The sequence below is a fragment of the Xenopus laevis genome, chromosome 8S (genome assembly GCF_017654675.1).
Source record: "Xenopus laevis strain J_2021 chromosome 8S, Xenopus_laevis_v10.1, whole genome shotgun sequence".
Taxonomy (NCBI): domain Eukaryota; kingdom Metazoa; phylum Chordata; class Amphibia; order Anura; family Pipidae; genus Xenopus; species Xenopus laevis.
The window spans coordinates 75661565-75688559 of record NC_054386.1 but is presented as its reverse complement, the minus strand read 5'-3'; positions in this window follow the sequence as shown (position 1 = coordinate 75688559).

Genomic DNA, 26995 nt, shown 5'->3' with positions numbered 1-26995 from the left:
TGCACAGGCTAGCTATTCCTTTTTAATTCACTTGAAAACCCATGTGATTTTCATGTTAACAATTGAATTTGTATTCTATCAATGCCAAAGAAAAGTAGAATATAGTATATACTGTAGTATGCAGTATCTGTATCACTGCTAATAATAACCATTAAAGACAAATATATTTATGAGTGACCTACCTCCCTCAAAATAAAATTTACTTTTAATAGTTCACAGATCTCAGGGCAACAATATTTAAATATAAGATACTAACAAAAAGCTTTTGATGTGCCTATATCAGTTACCAAACAGGCATACAATTGCAAAACAGATTTAATAGGCAAATGGAGTATACTGGAATCTTTTGGTATATTAAACCCCGCAAAGAGTTCGATTGTTCGATCGAAGGAATAATCCTTCGATCGAACGATTAAATCCGTTGAATCGAACGATTCGAAGGATTTTAATCCAACGATCGAAGGATTATCCTTCGACCAAAAAAATTTAGGCAAGCCTATGGGGACCTGCCCCTTGGCTAACATTGTGTTCGGTAGGTTTTAGATGGCGAACTAGGGGGTCGAAGTTTTTTCTTAAAGAGACAGTACTTCGACTATTGAATGGTCGAATAGTCGAACGATTTTTACTTCGAATCCTTTGATTCGAAGTCGTAGTCGAAGGTCGAAGTAGCCTATTCAATGGTCGAAGTAGCCCATTTGATGGTCGAAGTAGCCCAAAAAACACTTCGAAATTCGACGTTTTTTACTTCGAATTCTTCACTCGAATTTAGTGAATCGGCCCCAACATGTTTCAAGCTTAATAGGCCTTTTTCAAGTGTATCCCAAAACTCAGTGAAACATTTATTAAATACCTTCAGTCCCTCCCACCTACATTTTTCATTGGTTTAACGGCAATTGCTGGGAGGATTTTCAGCCTAGCCAACCAACTCGATTATCGTTTTATCGTTTGGTTATCGTTTTATCGTTTGGTTAGCTAGGCTGAAAATCCTCCCAGCAATTGCCATTAAACCAATGAAAAATCTAGGTGGGAGGGACTAAAGGTATTTAATAAATGTTTCACTAATTTTGGTATACACTTAAAAAAGGCCTATTAAGCACAATTTGGAATTATTAAAGTTGCAAAACAGATCACATTATTGACAGCTGATATTAGCATTGAAATATAATTATGCTAAATTTACCCTTTCTGGGGAAATTAAACTCACCAACATTATTTTTGCCCACAGTTCTGCCTTCATAATTGAAGTAGGCTTTTTTCCGTGTATTATTTTTGAAATTATGAACTGAACATAACACTCAGGACGTTACTTTTATTCATATTTGCAATGCCAGTTGCTTTCCTGATTTCTTAGCAGAGGTATTTGCCATTTATCTCCCTTGTTATGAATATTGTAGCATAGGTAGTACTGGTTAAATTTATTATCGGTACTGGTTAATTAAATATTAATAGTACTAGCAGAACAGTTATCAGGCAATCCAATCAGCAGTTATCTTTTAATGATTTTTGTTGTAGTTACGATGGTTACAGTACTGGTGAAAAATGCTATATTACTACATAACCCTATAAATGTTTCTATATTTAGAAATGTTTAATTGAATAATCAGAGATATTAGAACAAAGTCCTGGTTGCTTATTATATTATGGTAGACAAAGTGAAGAAAGGTATAAACAAATGATTTTGGCACAAACAAATTATGAAATCAATGTAATTTATAAGAACCTCGAAGGGATATTCATGCAAAGTCTAGTGAGAGTCTGCTCAGCACTTTGTCTGCTTTTTAATCATCCCTGGAACCTGCAGCTAAATAATTATAGCTGATAAATTATGTGAAATTGAAGCGCAGCAAGATAAAGACAACTTCTACTTATATTTAAAAAAAATAAATAAATTAGGTTGGGCTGATTTGTAGGTTGCCTCTACCTTTTTGGCTACTGCTTATAAAGTTTCTCTGATTTCATTCTGTATTTGATATTCACAGTTCACATCTAAATAATGTTCATTTGGTATAGAAATATAAAACAAAGGGGCCAATTTACAATTATATAACCAAATTATATTTATATAGATTTTAAGCTCTTCCTCTTCTCTTTTTAAACTTGAATGTAACTATATATTATATACTATGTAGAGAATAGATAGTAGGGGAGCACCATCCATCAATTAGAGAAACAATAGATGGTGTGCAGGGTCCAATATAATATGTCAAATGTGAAAAAAAGAAGAAAGCTGACCCATAAAGCTGCACCTAACCATGTTTCAAATCCAATAACTCAGTTATTACGGTTAAAACATAACTTTTAATACATTGGTTAAAATAGTCCAGAAAGAATCATTTAAATTGAAGGAAAGGAGCAGGGGAGTGGAAAGACTAGAGGCAAAAGGTTGGTAGCGTATATCATTGATCGTGAGAGCAGGTCTCTGATCTGCCCAATCAGTATGTGAAACTGCATGCAAGTCACAATCCTGCAACTGAAGTTACGCAGATGAGGTTAAACCCTTCAATCCACAATCATCACCAACCCCTTCACCCACATACAGTAACGGAAATAGGTGGGGGTGGGCCTTGGTGCCGGCCATGCAGCCGGCCCGCCCCCACCCTCGTCCGTGCGATTTTGCTCTGCGCCTGCAGCCGACTCCAGGCGGCTGCAGCACACGTGATCTGCCGGGGCGGTCCTGCGGGGGTGCGGGCCCTGGCCCAGTTGCACCCCCTGCTCCTCCGGTAGTTACGCCCCTGCCCACATAGCACACAACCCGGTTTTGTGGATAGGATTTAGCCACTAAGCATATGCAAAACCTGGGTGAGAGCTGGTATCAAGTCTACCTATCTGGTATACCCTATTATAAGTAAAGCACAATCCAATCCACAGTGATCACTAACCCCTTCACCCACATAGCACCCCTCTGCGTTTCATGAATCAAAAAAGTAGTTTCTTAGTAAGTACAGATTTGATTATAAGCGGCATCTTATCTGCCTAACCAGTATGTATAACTGTATCTAAAACACCATCCGTCAGTTAGAGTAATGCAGATTAGGTCTACCCATTCAATTCACCATCAATCTCCAACCACTTCACCCACATATTAACCCTCCCGGTTCCGTGGGTAAATATTCTGCCCCTTAAATCAGTAAGATTCCTCTTCCCTGCCTATCTGTTAAAAATACGCCTTACGCGTTTCAACCGGCAATAGTTGGTATGTATGCATACAAGTCTTTACATAGAAAAATATTCAAGTTTAGACTTTTTATTTTACTTTTCTTCTGCCTTAAAGTGATATGGACACTAAAAAGGTTCTTTTCAAAATATTAATCTACATGAAAAGTTACCTAGAGGTCATGGTTTTCGCTGATAGTTCTGCTTTTGTAATCGTTACTTGAAGTTCCTAAACCTAACTGTTTTGCTAACCTGACTGTCCCTTCTTAGAGTATCTACAGGGGCGCTCCGCCAATGAGGCGAGCTGAGCTGCTCGCCTCAGGCGGCAGCGCCAGGCAGGATTCCAGGGGCGGCAAAAAGCCGCTCCTGCACCTTTAAGAGCCGAATTTCCGGTTTTTAAACCGGAAATTCGGCTGCGCTATTGCGAGAGAGCGCAATTGCGCTCTTCGCAATCGTGTTCCTGCCTCCCCTCGCCGACAGGTAAGTCGGTGCGGGGGGCGGCAATGCAGGAGCCGCCTCAGGCTCCTTCCCCAGAAACGGCGCTGAGTATCTAATGCTAATGGGCTTCTGCTGCACAAATATGACAGCCCCCTCATAGAGGAACAGGGTAGTAAGAAAGGTAATGCCAAAGCATATAATTATGACAAAATTATAAATAGCACTCAAAGACAAGGTTATGATAGATAATAAAAAAGGTAATTTTCTGATGTAAGTATCTCTTTAAAATGTATTCATGTGTTTTATTCTTTAAAGTTATATAGCTTCTTAATGTGCCACCATCCAAGAACTGGATGCGAAAATGCATCAGGACCAGGAGGCTAGATGAACGTTCTTTATGTCTATCCATGTCTCTGTCCCCCTGAGGCCTATCCCTATCCAAACTCCTCCAGCAGAATTTCCCTTTTCTTTAAATTTACATTTTCAGTAGGTAAATTATCTTTGGTGATAAATGCAATTTCAATGTAATAAATAATCTTTTAGAAAGCACCAAAAAAGCCAGCAATTGTCCTTCAGTTAATGACTTGATCAGCAGGAAAGAGGTCACATTTACCCATAAGACCAATCAATCTATGTTACACATCTTAGGAAAAAAAGTAGTTGTCATTCTTTATCAAGATTTCTAACTTGCTTTGGTTTCTCACAAGCTAACCTGCAGCGTGAGTACAGGAATCGGCATCTGGAAGGCTCAGCAGGCGAGTCCACAGGGAGAGTCAGTGTGAGCAGCTGTGATCTTCTCCTAACCTGAAGCTTCATGTAATCACATACAGCTGAACTCTGTCTGAACTGTACTCGGGGAAGAAATTGCCAGTGGGACTGCAAGCAGGCAGTCAGGTGAGGCTCAGATGCATTGGGCAGGAAGTAAACACACTATCACAATAAAGCCAGAACCTGGACTGAATGGGATGAAGAGCTATTCAGCATGTCTATTTGCTGGACAGTTAATCTGAATGCAGTATGTTCTTATGCTTCGAAGTAATCCTGGAAGAAACTGAATAGAATATTTTACTAAATTACCACCTTTTAAAATGAATCTCTGGAATAAAATGAAGTGACTCCAGTACCGCAATCATGTATATTTGGCTCCCAACAACTACATATCATGTTTTAAGGGGCATCCAGTACGTACTGAGAGAGTAGCAAAGGTTAATTTACCAAAGTTAAAAGGGGATCTGGGTGCATAAGCCCCAGACCTTCAGCTTATGTGATACTATACAGGACTATGACGAAGCACGAAGCGAAGAATATTTTTGAGATATTTTAAATAAACTGACTTTTAACTAGTGATGGGCGAATAAATTCGGCTGGCACAAATTCGCTGCAAATTTCTGTGTTTAGCTGCCAGCGAATACATTTGCGAATCTCCCGGGTAAATTTGCTGGCGAAATTTTGCCGGCATCCAAAGTTTTTTGGACGCATGTCCGAAATGTCGTTCTCGTCAAAATGAGCGTCAAAACTATTCGGACTCCCATTGTCTTTTTTACGCCAGCGTCAGCTTGGACGCAGGCGTCAACATCTGATTTTCACTATTTTTCGTGAAAATGTCATATTTTCACAATTTTTTCATGAAATTTACAGATTTTCACTATTTTTCCTTGAAAATGTCAGAATTTCACGATTTTCTTATGAATCTTTCAGATCTTCAGATTTTTATGCAAATTTTTTGCCGTTTCACGAATTTCGTGGGAAATTTCGCTAATTTTTCGGCAAAGCGAAACAGGAGTAATTCGTCCATCACTACTTTTAACTGCATCAACTAAGATGTAAAGTCCTGTTGTACCAGCCTGCATTTCAAGATAAGATTTCATAGAACTGTGGCTTGAATAAAAACTTAAATACCAAAAAAAACCTCAACCCTCTTGCTTTTTTTGCATGTTCATATACAGGTATTGGGCCTGTTATCCAGAATGCTTGGGACCAGGGGATTTCCGGGTAACAAATCTTTCTGTAATTTGGATCTTCATGCCTTAAGTCTACTAGAAAATCATGTAAACCCTAAATAAACCCAATAGACTGGGTTTGCTTCCAATAAAGATTAATTAGATCTTAGTTTTAAATAAGTACAAGGTACAGTTTTATTATTACAGAGAAAAAGGAAATCATTTTTAAAAATTTGAATTATTTGGATAAAATGGAGTCTATGGGAGACGACCTTTCCGTAATTCGTAACTTTCTGGATAACGGGTTTCCGAATAACGGATCCCATACCTGTACATACCATTAGCTGCTTGGAAGAAAAACAGTATAGCAAACACATTTTAAAAATATTCTTTTGGTATTAGTAAAACAATGATTTATTGAATCCTCTTAAACACCGTGTTGGGTTAGTTCACTGTAACTCAGTTGTTATTTTGTAAGATTTTGCAGCGTTTCAATCAATAACCAAAGAGTAACTTACAAATGGAAGAGAGCATGTGACAATTGTATTTCCCTCAAATTACAAAAAACAACTGATATTTTTATTCTGAGTTAATCAATTAACACTTGTAGAACATTTTTCTTAAGAATAAGGAATAGTATGAAACAGCCAGACATGAGAAATTGAGCAGAATAAATGCCTCCTCTAATTTAACAAATTCTACATGCAGCTCCGGCAGACAGCGAAACTACTTCATGTTTCCACTTCTCCACGATTATACAGATAAACCCCTGTGTACTGCACTTTTGCTTCTATTTAGGCCAAAACATTTAGGGGCACATTTACCTAGGGTCGAATATCGAGGGTTAATTAACCCTCGATATTCGACCGTGGAAGTAAAATCCTTCAACTTCGAATATCGAAGTCAAAGGATTTTGCGCTATTCCTACGATTGAACGATTCGAAGGATTTTAATCCATCGATCGAAGGATATTCCTTTGATCAGGAAATTGTTAGGAAGCGATGGGGACCTTCCCCATAGGCTAACATTGGCCTCGGTAGCTTTTAGGTGTCGAACTAGGGGGTCAAAGAAATTTTTAAAGAGACAGTACTTCGACTATCGAATGGTCGAATATTCGAATGATTTTTAGTTCGAATCGTTTGATTCGACGTTGAAGGTCATAGTCGAAGGTCGAAGTAGCCCATTTGATGGTCGAAGTAGCCATATTCGACCATCGAAATTCAAACTTTTTTTCCTCTATTCCTTCACTCGAACTAAGTAAATGGGCCCCTTACAATATAAGTTTGGAGGAGGGGATTGTTTTGACAGAACTCATTTTCTCTAGTAAGAAAAAAACATTTGATTACAGGGGAGGTACCATATGTGAAAGCAAAATAATTTTAACATACTGCTTAATAATTAAACCCTAAAAATTATGTTTAGAAAAAAATTTAAATTAATAGTATAAGTAGACGTTTCCAGAGCGTTTTATTTTGCTCATGTTGAAAAAAATTGTATATTGTCCCTTACAGCTGAATGAGCTAATTTTACACTGACCTTAGCAACCAAATCTCATGTATAATGTCATAGGCAGTAAAGTAAAGGCTATTAATTACACTTAATATACAAATAGTGAAGACCAGTGGCAGAGTTGATTCGATTTATTGATTTTTAGATTTCTGCCATTTGCAAAATTAATGTAAAGTGACCTTCAAAAATGTGAACTTATATTATTGTTTGTGACCCAACCAAGGTCATTACATTCCTGCAGCTAAGATCCGACAGCTGGTGACAGATACAAACACTTTTGGTGTAAACCTTGACTCCTTCTCTCGGAAGAATTCAGATGATTTAGCAACATCAGCTTAGTTAAAGTGTGCAGAAATACTGGCGCTTGGTCTATTTACACCTGCAATTTAGCTCTTACACTTCAAATAAACACTTTACCTCTGTGGATTTTCTGAGATCTCACTCTGTAAAAGAGTGACTCGTTATTACTTATTGTCAAGGGACAATCAGATGGAAGAGAAACAACATCTTCATATGCAGATCACATATTAAGCATTTAGGGGCACATTTACTTAGCTCGAGTGAAGGTTTAGAATAAAAAATACTACGAATTTCTAAGTATTTTTTTGGCGACTTCGACCATCGAATTGGCTACTTCGACCTTCGACTACGACTTTGAATCGAACGATTCGAACTAAAAATCTTTCGACTATTTGACCATTCGATAGTCGAAGTACTGTCTCTTTAAAAAAAAACTTCGACCCCCTACTTTGCCACCTAAAACCTACCAAGCATCAATGTTAGCCTATGGGGAAGGTCCCCATAGGCTTTCTATCCAATTTGTGATCGAAGGAAAATTGTTCGAACGATGGATTAAAATCCTTCGAATTGTTCGATTCGAAGGATTTAATCGTCCGATCGATTGCTTATTCCTTCGATCGTTCGATCGAATAACACTAAATCCTTCAACTTCGATATTTGAAGTCGAAGGATTAAACTTCGACAGTCGAATTTCGAGGGTTAATTAACCCTCGATATTCGACCCTAAGTAAATGTGCCCCATGATGATTGGTTTTTCCTTCTGTGTGAAGTGGACCATCTCCAAGATATATATATATTATTGTGGAAATTGTAAGAACTCCTCATACCTTATTTATAAGGAAATTGAACTGCTGTAACCATAAGCTTAAAAGTCACACCTAAATGTGCCGTAGTCTTCTTAAAACTGCAGAAATAAATCCTTTATTATAAATTATTGAACAGCCACTTTGGAACCAAATGAAATAGAACCATTTGTTTGTCGGTTTTCTAAAGCAAGATATTGTTAAGAATATTTATCATCTTAAATACTACAGTATGCCTCTTAAAATTCTAGAATGTCAAACCAGAATCCACAGACACATCCCTAGTCTATCCTAAACCCTTCTATTTTGGGTCAGGTCCTTTTTTTTGAGTTTACAAATTGGGGCCTGTCCCATGTAAATGGATGTTTAGAGGAATTAAAGAAAGCTTACATTACAGATAATTTGAATTTAAAAGCTTTCTTTGTTTTTTAGATAGAAATAGTTTAGAAATGTGTACAATTATCGATATACTGGGCAAACCACAGGGATACCAACAGTAACCTTTAAAGGACGAGGAAGGTGAAAACACTGGGGGTGTCTATTTGTCACCCACTCCCCCCATCCCACTGATCACAATTGCTGACTTTTTTCCCAACCAGGATATATTCCTAACTGCGCTGCACCACCATCTTTGACTGCTTCCCACTAGCAATGGCAATCCCAGACAGCCATTCTGAAGACAATGCTATTAGGAGAATACTGTTAACAGCGTTGTGCTGCCACTTACATTGTACTTTAATAAGGACACTTTAGGAGTTATTTAATAATTTGACAGCAATGTGCAAAGTGCAAAAAACAGACACAATGTATGCCGACCTGTAGTAACTTCTATGAATACAGTGCTGTCTCTGTCACAAGTTATTGGAGGGGTAGACCTGTCTGCATCCACCTTTCTGCCCCCTACCCATCACCTAACCTGTACGTCATTCAGAAATGCAAGTTAGACAGTGGCAGAGGATGCAGGCTGCACGGATGAACAAAATGAACCATGCAATTACTGTCATTGTAAACCTGCAAATGGTTCTGTGATCCCATTGCACAGTAGATTGTGTCAATAACTGCAATTTAATTTTGTCAAATCAATCTGAGACTAATGCTGTTCGTTAAACACCATTTGAACAAAAATTCAGGGGGAAAAATGGACCACATTTCACACGCCCTTTACCAAAATATACATGAATCTATATAGGCCTATCACAGCGTGTGCCTACAATTATGCTGGGGTTTGTTACTGCATTGTGGTTAAAACATGGAATTTGAGTTTAAGTTTGCACCTGGCACATTACATTGGTTTGGGAAATGAGCTTTATAATCCAGAACAGCACATGACATCACATGATTGATTAAGCCTTCAGACTTAATAGTCTATTAAAGCAAAAATTAATGGAAGATCAAGACAATTTTAGCACAGTAGATTTGTCCTTTAAACTGAACCTTTTCAAGGTCACACTCCAATTCTCCTGACAGAAGCAAATAACATAAAAGCTCATTTAAGCAATATTGAGGTTTAATACTGCAGAGAAATTCATTAGCCGAAAGCTTTGGACAAAGTGGTAGGGGAAATTATAAAAGATTATTACAATATTTTATGAAACACTTTGTATAGCGATCACAAATTCTCTGCAGTCTTTTTCCATTTGCAGAGACACGCTTAGTTGTGCGCAGAATACTTGAGAAAGCCTTTTATTTCTTTTTTTATTGTAACAGAAGTCATTTCCCCCATTGCTTCAGTAGAAAAAGCACAGCGGCTTTGCTTCCCATGCCGTCTCCAGTGCTACAAAGAAAATCTTGCCTACTAGGGTCTCTCTATGACCTATTTGTGGACAAGGAAAATTTGTGCTCACCACTACTTTTTAAAACCATTAGGCGGGGGTGCAATGAGGCTGTGACCACAAAATACATATAGTCAAATACAAGAGTCCTCTGCACCCAACCCATTATCAATATATTTAAGACAGAGACATTTTGTGCATACTGCTACTGAAAAATGCCTTACCCTTTAAACAAAACCGGGATTGTTTGTCCATATATTGCAATATATTTAAGCTGGCCAACTACGTTAAAGTCATCCCATATTCTATTGCTTCATTATACATTTTACAATGGGATTAAGTTTTACCTGCAACTTACTTGCTGCTTTCAAAGTAAAACTCCCAAACTTGGCTGCCCTCTTTTATATATATTGCAATATATATATATAGATATATATATCTATATATCTATATATATATATATATATATATATCTATATATATATATATATATATATATATATATATATATATATATACTGTAGCAAATACTGTAGCAAATGGACCCGCACTCCTTGTATTGTGAATAAACCATGTCTTTATTTCCAATGCATATCCAATGTTTTGGCCCATATTAGGGCCTTTGATAACAGGCCACAAATTCACATCTGCCGAATTTATTCACCCATCACTAATTATAATATAATATATCAGTATTGTTATTTATGTTTTCACCTATGTGCCATTTAACTGGTTTTATTTTGTGAAGATCAGAATGAGTTTTTTTTTTTTTTTTATGAAATTGATTTTCCTCCAGTTCAATTGATAAAATATAGTTGTAGATATAAATTGACAAAGGGTGCAGAAGATCACCTAGGGGCAAATTCACCAAGGGTCGAATATCGAGGGTTAACTAACCCTCGATATTCGATTGGGAATTAAAATCCTTCGACTTCGAATATCGAAGTCGAAGGATTTTAGAGCAAATAATGCGATCGAATGATCGAAGGAATAATCCTTCGATCGAACAATTAAATCCTTCGATTCAAACGATTCAAAGGATTTTAATCCAACGATCGAAGGATTAGCCTTAGACCAAAAAAAGTTAGGCAAGCCTATGGGGACCTTCCCCATAGGCTAACATTGGGTTCGGTAGCTTTTAGGTGGCGAACTAGGGGGTCGAAGGTTTTTCTAAAAGAGACAGTACTTCGACTATCGAATGGTCGAATAATCGAACGATTTTTAGTTCGAATCCTTCTATTCGAAGTCGAAGTCGAAGGTCGAACTAGCCCATTCGATGGTCGAAGTAGCCCAAAAAACACTTCGAAATTCGAAGTTTTTTTACTTCGAATCCTTCACTCGAGCTTGGTGAATTGGCCCCCTAGAGTTAAGAAAATATGTTATTAGAGTGTTTAAAAATTCTAAAAAAAAGAAGACAAAAGGGTGTAATTCTTCTTACTGTAGTGCAGTTTTCAGTGTATCCTTTTCACACAAATCCATTGCATTGTTCTTATTCCAGTAATTAAAGAGATCAGTAGTTTAAAGACAGATTTACCAGAAGCGCTTTAATTAATTTCCATGTACATGGCAGACCCTAGACACAAGCAACTTATATTTTAAAACATGGTTGGCCGTACTTATTTAGTTCATCAGCACAAATGTCTTTTAAAACTGATTTGGGAGATGTTGGCAATATTGGATTTTAATTACTCCTGGGCTGCTGAAGGCCTCTACAACATATTGCAGCTGTAAAGAAAGACCACAATAAATGTTGTCTGTAATGAATACACAATTAATTACCTGCAGCAATAGGAATGGTGAAGAGCAGGAAAAATAGCTGTAAGGAATATGTACCTAGATTAGGATTTTGGACTCTAGAGCTGGCTCAAAGCAAAGTAAGACAATCAATTAACTTGTGACCTAACCTTAAAAAAAGTAACTATTGTTTTTTTTACAAAGCTTAACCATGCATATGTTTGGATATCAGTAAACAGTCAAATAAAATAGAGCTTGGATTTTCGTTTCATCTAACCTTAGACACTGATGAAGGGGAAGAATTAGAATGGCTTGGACAGTACCCTGACAAGTTCAGGTTTTGGACCCAAAACAGTAAAGGCAATTTACAGATAATGCTTTAAAATTCCCTGTGGTGGGTTGCCCTGTACACCAGTAGCAAAAACGTTGAAGCAAGTTAAGCAGAGGGCTGAAAAGAGGCCTACAGACATTGTATAAACAGTATTTTCCATTAAGTCATCACATAGCAGTCTCTTTTCTTAATATCTGTGTACACTGTAAATTATTTTAATATATCCTAGCCACACTAATCTATGTAAGTAACATGTTTTCAGCATTGACATCCTTGACAAGTACCTGCAAGTGTACTAAATCAATATTTTATAAAACATGCAAATGATGTAATAATTGTCCCAAATATACAATGGGGCAGATTTACTTAAGGGCAAAGTGATCATCACTAGCAAAAATGCACCAGAAATTCTATCCACAATTTACTAACAGGCGTAGAGGACAATTCGCCAGCGAAAGAGTACACCCTTTTTGCTCAGGTGAAAAATCGTTACTCCGCAAATTCACTTAAGTGCGAATTTTACAGAACATAACTCTTTTGTTAGAGTTTCCTTTGCCAGCTTAGACCTGGCTAACTAATAAGATGAAGCTACAGCCTCCTCAACCTCATGTCAGTGACATCATATCCCATATGCTGAAAAGTCATAAAAATTATTAAACAAAACGCTGGTGTTTTTTCATATTTTAAAGTGGGATTGTATTTACAGTAAAAGTTGTTACTGTTAAAAAATGTTGTTATAACATTTTTTAACCATTTGAGGGACATATTTGCTTTAGGGTGGGCTCATGTCTAGGACAATAGAGGATCTCTTTTGCCTTTATTTTGCTTCCTTGAACATTTGTAATAATAAGTGACCACTTCAAGGATTTGTATTCTGCTGAGCCACTGGAAGCATTTGGAGTTTCTTGCTTCTCAGCTGTCCATATAAACACTTGCTACCTCCCTATTTTCAAGGTCTCCACCTGTGATATTGAAGCAATTTCATACAGCGTACTACATTTGAAGATTTCTTGTATCATTGTGCCTTCTTTTCTCAGAAATTTTCTTATGCTGAGAGAAACTTTGCTGTTGTTAATCATGAACTGTTGGCCATTATTCTCACTCTGGAGATGTGACGTCAAATTTTGAAGGGTTCTGGAATTCATAATCATCCTTACAGATCACAAGAACTTATAGTACAATTCTGCTGAAAAGGGACCTAATACACATCAGGCTTGCTGGGTTAATTTATTTTCTAGGTTCAGTTTTATCATTTCACTTATAACAGGATCTAAGAATGCTAAGACCTTGGAACTCATTTCCAGATTTTCCTGGTGACCTTCTCTGGAACGTGATATCTTGCAGTTTGTGTCTTTCGCTACAGTCTGTGCTCAAAAGAATATTCCTCATTCCTCACACAGAGGCCTGCTCCTGCCTCTGCCTGAACCTGAACAATCCTGGACTGACATAACCATGAAGTCAATTAACCTAGTTCCTCTGACATATCAACTATATGTTTGTAGTAGATCGTTATTCCAAGATGGCTTTCTGCTTCTGTCCTGACCAAAGTTTTATGGTCAAACGCTAATGTGCATAAGTAAATTAGGGTTCAGATTCATTTCAAGATATACCAAAATCATGCATGAAAGATTTGTGATCCATCCGAATCCTAAAAATAAGAATCCGGTGCAGCCCTATTTACTACAGTCCTTCTCAGCTCTTCCTGGATACTTAACAGGAATTTGCGGTACAAGATATTGATGATTGATGCAGATCCAAATGTAAAAATCAATCTCTTTGGAAGGGGTTCGGTTTGGAATGATCCTGGGAGATGCCAAAGATATTACCCTGTTAAATAAATCCTGTGGGCATTCCAGAAAGCGCAGGTCAGCACTAATCCTGGAGAAACTTCCAGTGGAGGGGATCCAGACCACTAGCAGGTACTCCATAAAATTGATCTTAAGCCTTACTAGTCCCATGCCCTACATTGTACCTGTGCCTACATATTTAAATCTATATCAAATTTCTCTGTGTTGTCAAACTTCCTCCAGTGGATCATTTTCACTAATTGTGTATTTACTATATGTTGAATAAACGTCTGTGTCATGGGTAAGAACCATTGGTGTGCTCATTTCTTCAATCACAGCATTCAAAAAGTAGTTTCTCATGCTTTCCTCCATTTATCTCCAAAAAGGCTTAGCTGATAGAAAGGGTCACAAATGTAACCATTTTCTGCCTGGGTGCAACCAGAAATGTTGGGCAAAAAAAAGGCCCAACACATACATACGTATGTGTGGCAGCTGCTTTTAAAAATAAAGTCAAGACTATATTTTTACTATATTTGTAGTATATATCCATGCACCTTACAATAGAGACATTTTAGAAACAAAACATACAAAGCAGAGCTTGTTCATGCATAATCTAACACAATACAGTGCAAAAGCAGTAAACCAATTGATATTTATGTAAGGTGCGTTCATATGAACTCTCATTCAACCTATGTAAAATTAGCAACAAAAATAAACTATTAGAAATGTGCAGCTTGGCAATAAGGACTTAATTACTAACATAGGATCTTTATAATACTTAATTATCCAGCTGTGCCTACTGCCTAGTAGGCTACTCTCCCAAATTCCCATTACACAGTGCAAAGATCTAAATAGGTATAATCAGGTAGAACCTGACCTACTGCTGCTTAAACCCCCACCTGGACCAACAACCTGCAGCTTCCTAATCTAAAGAGCTACCATTATAACCCAGGAGGTTAGCATCTGAAGGTGCTGAAAAAAGACAATAAAGAAGCCTGTATTGCCACTCATAGTTGCTGAGTTGCTGAGCTGACAACTTGCATTACTATCTGCATTTCCAACATTCCCTTATGTACCTTACCCACTGCAGGACTGGACTGTACCAGAGAATTACTCCCCATACTACAAGTTAGTTTTAGACACATAGGCTAAGACATGTAAGAATATATCCGTCTTTGCCCAATATGGCGACCTATGTGCACACCCTTTGGAAGAGCACAGCATCAAGGTGGCAATGCGGTCTTCATCTGACAGGATTTTCAAACCTGTCCAATAGATGTCTGACCTATATTCAGCCAGAAATCTGTCAGGGAGACCATCAGGATGAGCCCAGAGTGATTTCAGCTGCCAATTTTACCCATTCAGGCCAAGCAGCTTATATCTACTGGTGTATGGCTAGCCTTAAAGGAGAAACAAACCCCTTATTAAAAAAATCCTACCCCCACCCCACATAGACCTCCCTCCCTCCCCAGCCTAGCCTACCTAGCAAATGCCCCTAACTTTTTATTTACCTCTCGGTTCTCTAAGAGGAGAAACACAGAATCATTTATTTTTTAATTATATATACCTTACTAGTCAACAGTATGTATGGACCTCATGAGATTGAATTTATTTAGTCCATCTGTGTCCAGATTTTTGGACCATGAGCTTCAAAGAAGATTGCATGACTGTTTAAATCAAGCCCTTTACACTCTGGCTATTGTTCTGTGAAATTATACTGTCTACAGTAACCTGTAGTGGAAGGTAATAAATAAACAATAAAGCACACAGTGGGCACATTATCAGCAACAACAGTGTTTAATGAACGATACAAACAATTACATATTTTAATTAACCCATTCACTTTTAATTTAGCTATAAATTATGTATAGTTCTTACCTTCACCATATTTTTTTTCCCTAAATTATATCCCTGGGACTTCTATGCTATTACTCTGGAAATAAAAGCTGAACTACTGTTTTCCATCTAGTTGACCGCCCAGTGTTGTATTTACTTCTATAGAGAATGCAAATATTTGGTAAAGAGTTTTAATCTACTTTCATTTGAAGAACAGGCAACTAATTTGAAACATATTTAAATGTAAAAATTGGATGTTGGTTTGTAGCGCTATTCAAATTCCATTTGGGATATTAGTATAAAAAAAAAACTTTTAGGTTTGTCACCTCAACCGCAGCAAGATTTGAGCCATTCTAGTTGTGCTCTGAGCATTCAACTCACATACACCTACCTTTAAGTCCAATGGGAATAAAAGATCTACAAATGTGCACCAACGTGCCTAAATAAATACACCTCCATCTAATTGTAGCTTCCTTAGATCTCAATGGGAAGAATACCACTGCCCCAGCCAGCTCATTTATCCAACAAAAATAATTTTAAAAGATTAAAATGTTACATTTTCTAATTAGTGAAACTGCATTATGAAATTAAATGTTAAATTTACAGGCTGTTTTCTGGCAAAACAAATGTCTCATTCACTGCAACAACCATTTAAGCAAAGATCATCATAAATATACCACTATGATCAGCAAATTAAGCATTTGCATTTTTTTTAGTTCTGATTATGGAAAGAGATCCAATAAGAATCAAATAGGTGTCAATGAGCCAGAGCAAGATGTAAATCCATAAACTGATCCAATGTGTTGCACACTTTTTCTTGATTAAATAAATGCAGATATTACCCCTGAAAACTATTATTTGTTGACAGAGATGGGAAAGTGCAGCAGCAACTTTGTTTAAATGCATCTGGCAAATTCACTTAATTTAGTGCAGAATTAAAGAATAAAGGAGAACAATGAGCAAATATTGTATACTGTATGTTTAAACCTTTAGCCATGACTTAGTGATCTTAAATGTTGTACTTTATAGGGACAACCCTATAGCTGAACCCTTATCTGCCGTTACAATATAATGTGATGTAACTCAAGCAGGAGCAGCTCAGTCACAAACCCTTTGGTGAACAGAGCTCCTATAACTTTTGTTTTTTAGCATATTGCTATAAATGGCTTCAGCAATTTTATTAATACAAGTTTGCAACTGCTTTTAAGCCTAGGATTTCCCTTTGTATACATGGTGTTTCTACTGGTAATGTGTAAACTGCTTCATATTCCCTGAACTTTAAAAGAAACAATAGTATAAACACTTTTTGTTAGCTGAAAGCAGTTTCAAAAAGTCATCAACATGGTGGCACATATAAGCAGAGAAAGCCACTTATGCTCAGATGAAGAAAAACATGCCCTCTTGTAAGTACAATGAGCTACTGTAGAGCTGAGAAAAGCTTCTCAAGAGGTAATAACAAAAGAAACATTAAAATTCACCATTTGTATAAAGCACGCAAAATCACCTTTTTTGTATAAACCTGTATAAACGACCGTAGTATAAATCTTCACCCCCTTTCTTTTGAATGCCACTATATTTAATTTGCATCTATTTTTCTTTTCCGGATACTTTTCAGAAGTCTTTATTGAATAGAACAAATGTATTAATCAAAAAACAGTTATTCAAAAATCTCAGAAAGCAACACCAAAGGGCTTAATTCTTCATTGAATAGAAAGAGAATGGGGTGAGCTGGGTCATACAAGTGCAAGCAGACAGGCAACTAATACCCACCAGTACTACTTAGCCTGGCTTTGGGTCAGAGTTTTGTAATCATTAGCAAGCCCAGCCAAAATCCATGTTTATGGCAAAGCTAATCTATTTGCATGTTATTTTAAGTAGATTTAGGCATGGAGCCTAATTTATGTAAAAAAAAAAACAAAGAAACAACCTGTAACAGGGGCTGCCAGTAGTCTAGATTACAGATCTAACATATGTAATTCATATTAGTAACTGAGGAGGTCCTGTCCTGGGTCAATCGTTATATTCAACTGGTCTTGACCTCTCCAGAATTCAATTTGCTTGGTATAACAGCTACAAAAATATTTTTTTAAGACTTGTGTTGCTTATTAAGAACATTTTCTGAAGCAAAAAGCTAATGTGCAACATCTGCTTTTTAGAATTACAATTTATTGAGCATACATTTACATTCTAAGCAAATGGATCTTTGACAACAGCATGCCATAAATGTAAAATTATTTATAGCACTTTAAATGTTCTCTGCGCTATTCTATCACTTTGTGCATGGGCTGCATACACAGTGTGTGGAGAAAAAATAAAGTAAGGCTGCTTTTGATCTCCAGCAGTAAGAACATTATTAAATCTTTGATTAGCCATTAATTAGAGTATCAGTGGCGGAACTACCGGGGGAGCAGGGGGTGAGAGCGGGCCAGGGCCCGCACCCCCTCAGGGCCCCCCGGCAGTCCGTTCGCCATTGAAAACTCGGTCAAATGCGGCCGTACGGAGGGGGCGGGGCCCGGCTGCACGGCACGCACCAGGGCCCGCCCCCCTCAACGAACGCTACTGTAGAGTATTCATGTATTATCAGTTCAGGTATTTCTTGAATTTTTTGATGACATTCTAAAAATTGTTTTGATAATGAAGTTTTAACCAAAGGGTAGTTTTAGTAGATTCAATCAAAATTTGCAAGAAACAATCTGATGCTCTGAGCATCTGAAACAAACCCCAAAGACAACACAACACCTAAAATTTACACTACCATTATAATGCATTTATTTTTATATTTATATTTTTATTATTCTTTGCAAGTTGCCTTGTTGTTCTGTGAACTATTTTTTTTTTGTTGCCTTTGACTGCTCTGTGCTTTTATTTTACCCTTTTTTTGAGCTTTGATGACACACTTCTTTCATTTAGCTAGGTCTCTGCTAAAAATAATTCTAAAGAAATTCAGATTGGTTTGTATGTATGTGTGTATGTATAACTTTATTTGTAAAGCGATGTTAAGGAGCCGCAACGCTGTACAGTGCATAAAAGTACAATATATATATATATATATATATATATATATATATATATATGTATGTATATGTGTGTGTCCAGATAGTACCCGCACTCTTCCTTCAATTTCATTCCTGGGTGCTGTGGTCAAAGTAAATATGTAGCCTTCAAATGCACCAGCACTCCAAGTTTTCATGTGTTCGAACTTATTTTATTTTCACATCACTTGTGTATCCAACGTTTTGGCCCACATTGTATAAAAGTATACACAGGGAAAGCAAATCACATTATAAATATATACAGAATCATAACAGGACAATGAGCTTAAGTGCTATGTGGTAAGAGACAATGTGGGAAGGAGGTCCCTGCTCCGTAGAGCTTACAGTCTAAGTGGTCGGGAGGCTAACATACAGGCACAAATTGGAGATGAAAAAGTGCACAAGGTAAGGCATATTCAGAAGGCACAGGACTTGGCTAATGTTCTAGTGGTCCAAAATGTAGGCTCTTAGTTTTTTCTTGAAGAGATTGAGAGAAGATTCCGTACAGAGGAATTCAGGGATGGAATTCCAGAGGTAAGGAGCAGCAAGATAGAAGGGTTTGAGACGATTGGTGGCAGTGGATGTGGATGGTGTGAAGAGAAGGTGGGTCTCAGAAGAGCGGAGAAGACAACCAGGAACATATAGCGAGACAAGACAGGAAATGTAGGGAGGAGCAGAGGAGTGAAGGGCTTCTTGGATGCTTCTTGGGGGGAAGGATTGCAAGCTCAATAATATAATTGGTAGAACATTAGTTGCTGTATGCTGGTTAGCAACTATATATAATTTGAGTTTTCTATAAAAATTTGAAGGGCACTCCAGAAGGCACCTTTCAGCAACCTAACAAGCTACAAACATTGGAGGAAAATACCACCATAGCAACCAATTAGATCTTTGCTTTTGTTTTCTAACTTGTAGGTGACTTTTCAAAGCGGATTGGTTGCTAAGGGCAACATCACAGGTGTTTTGTTAGATAATTCCTTTCCACTATAGTACAACTGTTCTTCATGGAAAAAAAAAATGGCTCCCATGTTGCCACCACACCCAGGCTGTTTCCTAGATTGATAGAAAGGGGAGTGTGTTGGGGAGTGTTCCAATCCTATTGGTTGATGTGGAAGGCATGGGGCACATAACGATGTTTGTTTTTTAATGGCACCACTTTTTTATTCAGAATATTTTATGACTGGAAACAAGTAGTGTTGACTGTTTTATCCCATGTGATTCATTTAATTTACTATCTGGGTTTTACATTTCAGGCATAATTCATCAGTACCAAAATTAAAAAGTGCAAAGTGCCATAAAGCCCTTTTTTTGTTCTTTTGTCAACTTGTTCCCTAATTTCTCATTGTCCATGTTAAGTTTTGCTTGTTTTATTGTGTGATTCCTTTGTAAGGCAGGTGAACTACTCAGTCATTAAACTGTATTTTGAAAGGCAGTTTTCTGTTTTTGCTTTTTTCCACGAACATAACTTTACATTTATCAACACTGAATTTTATCTGCCACTAGCAGCCCAAATTGGCAGCTTGTCCAAATCCCACTACAAAGATGCCCCATCTTGAGTGCAATGAATTGGCCACATTCTTTTGTATCATCAGAAAACACAGACATATTACACAGCACTTAAGGCACAAAATGTCTCAATGTTCTAAATGTATTGAAAATGGGTTGAGTGCAGAGGATCTCTTGTATTTGTCCATATGTATTTTGTGGTCACAGCCTCATTGTACCCCCGCTTAATGGTTTTAAAAATTAGTGGTGAGGACAACTTTCCCTTGTTTGTTACAAAGCACCCCCTAATCATTAACAAAATGTTTTTTAAAAAACTGGGCCCAAAGCAAAACATGATGCACCCCACTAAAAACCCGACTCCAAAGTCTCCAAGTCTATGGGGCACATTTGCTTTGGGTCGAATATCGAGGGTTAATTAACCCTCGATATTCGACCATCGAAGTTAAATCCTTCGACTTCGAATATCGTTCGATCAAACGATTAAATCCTTCGAATCGAACTATTCGAAGGATTTTAATTCATCGATCAAACGATTTTCCTTCGATTACAAATTTCTAGGAAAGCCTATGGGGACCTTCCCCATAGGCTAACATTGGTGCTCAGTAGGTTTTAGGGGCGAAATAGGTGGTTGAAGGTTTTTTTAAAGAGACAGTACTTCGACTATCGAATGGTCGAATAGTCAAACGATTTTTAGTTCGAATCGATCGAGTTGATGGTCGAAATAGCCAAAAATTCTAAGTTTTTTTCCTTCTAATCCTTCACTCGAGCTAAGTAAATGTGCCCTAATAAGTGACAGACTCTGGTGATAACCTTTTTTTTTTTTTTTTTAAATGCCGGAATGACATAAACTGTGTAATGGTACCATAATAGATGAAAGGGAACAAGTAGCTGAACGTAAGAACAAATAGCCTGGCTAAGCTCTTTAAGCTCTATAAGTACTGTAGGATGTATTTCATCAGGCCCTAGGGCACTGCTCATGTTAACTTTTAAACATTTAAGTACCATATCTTGTGTCAGACACTAACTAATCTGACATGCAATGATCCACTACTGAATGGGTCCTGAAACCAGGATTCCTCTATTGTATTTATCAAATAAAAGCAGATTTACTTTGTCAGAGTCTTTTGTGACAAAAGTATGTATATTTTTAATGCAGCCACTCTCTTAATCTGCATCTTCTTACTAGCATACATTAGATATTTTGGGATTAATCTGTGCAAGTGACGCAATCAGTTCCTCATTTTCTATTATGTCCTTATCAGTTGCTGCTTTAAAGCAATTGATGTATTTATATGTTTAAACTGTCCTATCATACTTGTAAGCTTTAAATGCTTCACTCTTTATTGCTTATTCCTCTTAATTTACTTACATTTATGTTAAGTCACAAAGGATAGTTATTATTGCATTTACATTTTCTTTCTACAGGTAATGGATGGAAGGGATAGAAATGTGACGGGAATGTGTAATCTCCATGATTGTTTTTTTTAAAATAATGTATAATTGCTACTAATCATGCATATAAAAGTTTTATTTTTTCTGTGTATTTGTCATCAGTTCGTCAAACTTCCAAAAAACTATTTCTGGAAATATCAGTGTAGATACCTGACTATACCTCATTTAAAAGTAGCATATTTTTTACCATGCAATCAAAGATAGCAGAAGCAAGTTTCCCCTCAGAATAACAACAAAAAAGACCAATGGCTCCACTATGGGATACTATAGGAACTGTGGTAGGGGGACTAGTGTGAGAACTAGATTTATTCTTATTACAGTTTTTACAAGAATTCAGTGAACCTAAAGTCCCTTGAAAACATTTGCATTGGTTTCTTACAGTGGTTAAATTGGAGTAAGTGGTTAGAGTCAAGAAAAATGAAGTTAATGTAGCAGGTAGGTGTAAAAAGAAATGTAAACAGATCTAAAAACTGATGTACTGCAACTCACATCTCTGTCTTGATTTTTCCTCTGTCAAGTATGAAACATTTAATGCAGCAAGCTTGGCAGTCAAACCCAGCCTTTTACTTCAGCTCAGTGACCCATTATAACCCTTGTGAAGGTGGGAAATTAAAAAGAATGGCATGCAATGTATTATCATGAAAGGAACTAATGAATCAGCATACTGTTAATAGATTGAATAAAACTGGAAAAGACTATTAATCTTAATGACAGAATGCCCTTACAGTTTTATTCTGCTATTCAGCTACAAAACAGCTGATGCTCTCTTGGGATCTTCACATTTGAGGTGAATATATTTTGGGGCACTTATGCAACCTGCATTTAGCTTTGCTCAATCCTTTACCTCTTATTAGAGTAAATACTATTTATTGTAAACAACACAAATTTCAGTTTTTTTTACCCACTTGTGTATAAAAGATGAAATATAGTCCACGTTATAGGGGATATGCTTTAAAAGACAAACTATTGGGTGCTCAATTCATCTAGGACAGTATTTCTTGTATATAGTCCTATATATTCTGATGTTGAAATTATTTTCATGTTTTTATGAAACATTTATAGATAATTTAAATGGCAGGACAAAAATATGGAATCAAGGACTTATTAAATCATAAAGGTTGAATATGGAATCAAGGACTTATTAAATCATAAAGGTTGAGGTGTATGTTTTATATTAATAATGTTAAGTCCAAAATTCCTTATACTATTTTGTTCTGTGTAAAGTGATAGGACTGAAGTTTAGTGATGGGCGAATTTATTTGCCAGGCGCGAATTCGCTGTGAATTTCCGCATTTCGCTGCTGGTGAATAAATTAGCAAATTTGCAGCGAAAGGATTGTCGCCGGTGTCAAAATCCGTGTTTCTCAAATTTTTTGCCCCTCTCGCGAATTTCGTGGCGAATCGAAATGGGACAAATTCGCCCATCTCTACTGAAGTTTTATCAATAGAGTGTTACACAATTTATTTAGAGAATGCCTGAATAAAGACTACAGAAAGATAGGGGGTTGTCTCATATTGGAGAGGAAAGGTTGCTAGCAATTTCTAATCATAGTGCACAGAAATCACACAAATATGGACTAGAGAAGTGAAACTGATAATAATGAAAAACAAATCAAAACTTACTAGGGTAGCTAAGCCTCCAATATAGATTTCTCGTCTTCTATATTTACAAAGTAAAACAAACAAAAGTAAAATAAATATAAATATATATATATATATATATATATATATATATATATATATATATATATATATACATAGAAAAGGTACACACACAAGAATAATCATGTTTGTTCGTCGTTTGACATGCATCACAACAGTATGTCTGGAGACAACGTTTGAAAAGTTTAAGAGGCAAATTACCAGACGTAGCTGAAATTATTCTCGTTGCCATAACAACAACAACACGTTTGTTCTAAAATGATGGCCTTCATTATATCAATTTGGAATGACGAACACATAATTTTAGAAAAACGGCATTCAGTGATAGAAGTACAATTTGTATTCATCTCCATTTAATTCCTCCAAAGGAGCGCATGCAGAAGTGATCAAAAGATTAAGGCCTAGCTATTTACTAAGATAGGCTTTCCATCAAATAATTTTACTTTGTAGCAGATATAGTTTGAAAAATGCACTACATTAAAGACACTGGAAACTTGAAGTGCCTGGAACAAAAGAAACAGTGTTTTAACTATTGTCAGAATGATTGATAGATTATGTCATGTTTTAATGCTGCCAGTTCTGATACTGTATGTTCTTACTTCTGTATAATCTGAATTGGACAAAGTTGAGGCCCTTGCCTGATCTGATATAGCAGTTTCATAAGAACCTTATTTATTTAATTAAAATAAATACAATTGATTGCTTCTATTTACTTTAAAGGGAAAAGATTGTGAAAATAAAAATGTAATATTAGATTCATTATACCGAATTAAGAAATGTTCTACATATAATCAATTTGAAAATTATGACCCATTTCTGAAATAATCAAGTTTGTCTGCACTCTTCCCCTCTCAGCATCTGTCTCTCTCCATTATTTCTTTATGCAGGAGTCGGGTGTCCCTTTCCTGGCAGATTTATTAACAAGTGAGCCCAAATACATCTTCTAGCCAAAAGATGCCCCCCAAAGTCTATATTAAACCTAAGTGCCAATCAGAATCTGACTTTGACTCCTGGATGAAGAGAATAGTGCTGGGGGAATAGTGAAGTGTAACTTACTCTTGATTACTCCCAGAATTTACATTTTTATTTCCACAGTCCCAGGGAAATGTAAAAATGGAGTTCCACTGTATAAGCTATTGTCATTTTTAAAACAGACAAAATATACATTTTTTAAATAGGACACTATGATGAATAGAACTGCTTTATAACACCTTCTAAAACTTACAATGTATTTTCATTACAGATGTTTTAAAACTCATGTTTCTGACATTCATATTGATATATTGTATTGATCTGCATACTAACTGCCCATTCTAAATTCAGATTTGTCTTTAACAACCTCTTCTTGATTCATATATATATATACTCCTTATTAAATGTGTAACAATTCCACATACAGTAGTCTGAGCATTTTACAGTGTTATCATAACACAGTAGAAGTCACACCTGACATAACAGATCTGCATTCTAAATCCAGTTAGCAGGAGATAATGTGCAGATAATGTGAAATTACAATCTGGGTTAGCAGAAATCTACCTTCTTTCATTCTAGAATTTGCAATTGCTTCCAATTGCTTTTGAAAAGTACAAAGCGCAGAAGAATCACGCCTAAATCGTTTACTGCTTATAAATCATGAATATGGCACCCCCTATAAAAATTACTAATTTATGAAAAATAAAAAAGTAAAAAAATAGATGTATGGAAAGCATCAGTTAAATGAGTTACCGCCATTGTAGCATATAGGTGTAACACGGAATGATGAATAAAGATGAGTAATGGTACTATGACAGCATGCACAGATCTTACTCCCAAAATATTATTAGGATGTGTATTTGAATCAATTGATGTTTCTAAAACCCTATGCTAGTGCCTTGTACACAAATGTATACTAAGCAATCATGATATCCTCAATGAAATGTACCCTCTTCAAACTAAAATCTCCCTGATGCAAAGAGATCTCTGCATACTAGTAACTACCAATACCCCCAATGTTCCATTTAAAGTAATTTAGATGGGAATATTCATTGGATTCCCTCATTTACTGTCAGCAAGGTGGATATTTAAACAAATACGTGAAACCTCCCAATTCTATTATTGGAATCGGGGATTAATATATATCTGTGGGGTAAATTTTAAATATATCTAAGAGCCAAAACTTATTACATACATTTACCACTGTTCAACAGGGGACACAGACCGTTTGCAGCCTGGGTGTGGGGCAGGGTCATAACACCAGCCTCTAATGACCATTAGGTCTTGAAGACCATTAAGGGAGTTCAATTCCACCTTAAAGGTGGCCAGACAAGTGCCGATCAAATCTGCCAACAAACCAAGTCAGCAGCTTCTCGGCCCATGTATGGGGCCCTCCGATGGGCTTCCCCGATCGATATCTGGCCAAAAATTGGTCCGATGTCGATCGGACAGGACTAAAAATCCTGTCGATTTACATTTGTTGATGTAGTCCCGCAATCTGAGCGCCCGTTTCCCTTCATTATGATCCGATCGTTGGGCCCTAGGACCCACGATCAGATGAGCCTGATATCGCCCACAATTTAGATTTGGTGATCTCTACTAGTGATGGGCGAATCTCTCCCGTTTCGCTTCACTGAAAAAATTGCAAATTTCCCGCAAAATTTGCGAAGCAGTGAAAAATCGTGAAATCGGAAAGTTCACATAAAAACCATGAAATTCTAAAGTTTTTCCGAAAAAAATGGGAAATTCTAACGTTTTCACGAAAAAATAGAGCAATTCTAACGTTTTCACTAAAAAATCAAGAAATTCAAACATTTTCACCATAAAATCGTGCAATTCGAACGTGATCACGAAAAAATCATGAAAATCGGAAATTGACGCCGGGCAAATTTATTCGCCCATCACTGATCTCTACGTGTATGGCCACCTTAAATATAGTATTGAAATGAACACGCAGTAGTCAGTGTATCTTTTCTTTTGAACTAATTAATCACAAAAAACAAAGGGAAGGGCAGGTGGATTAACAAAGACTAATATCTCTGCCATTGCTGCTTCAGTGCTGATTCGATGTACATGGTGTATCATTTATTTTAATGTGAAAGACGTTCTTATTTGCCAGATAGATCAATAAAGTAAGTTCCATCTGTAAATGAAAATATAATTGTGATTGGGTGCCTAATTGTGAACAGCACAAATATTTGCAGTATTTAGTTGGAGGATGCAGCCCAGAAAAGATGACTACTGCATAGTGCCATGCATTTAGCTAGCTGTATTATTGGACAACACATATAGGCTGTAGTACTTAGGAACTTCAGTGTTTTTCCGGCAATTTCTGTTATGTTATATCAAAGTATGCAGATCCTTTAAAACTATAAGCACTAGAAAATGTCTACTCTATATGAAATATTTCCTACGTGTGATAATAATGTCCTGAGCTTAAACATTAGGTACATTTTTTGCAACTTGCTGTTTAAAATCAACTTGGTAAGTTCCTATTAAAATCATGCTGCTGAGTTGTAAGTCATCAGAAACTGGTTAGGTCCATCCTGTTGAGAGTACTTCATAATGTAGCACAGTATTTCCAATGTCACATTGATATATGGTTTATGTACACCATCATAAAAATAAATTAAACCTATTGCTTTCATTGTATTACAGTTCTAAATTTATACTAAGACAGGTAGGCTTTTACAATCTGTTTAAACAAGCACATCAATTTATCAACCAAGAAAGACCAATTACTCAGCAAACATATAAAACATAATCTGT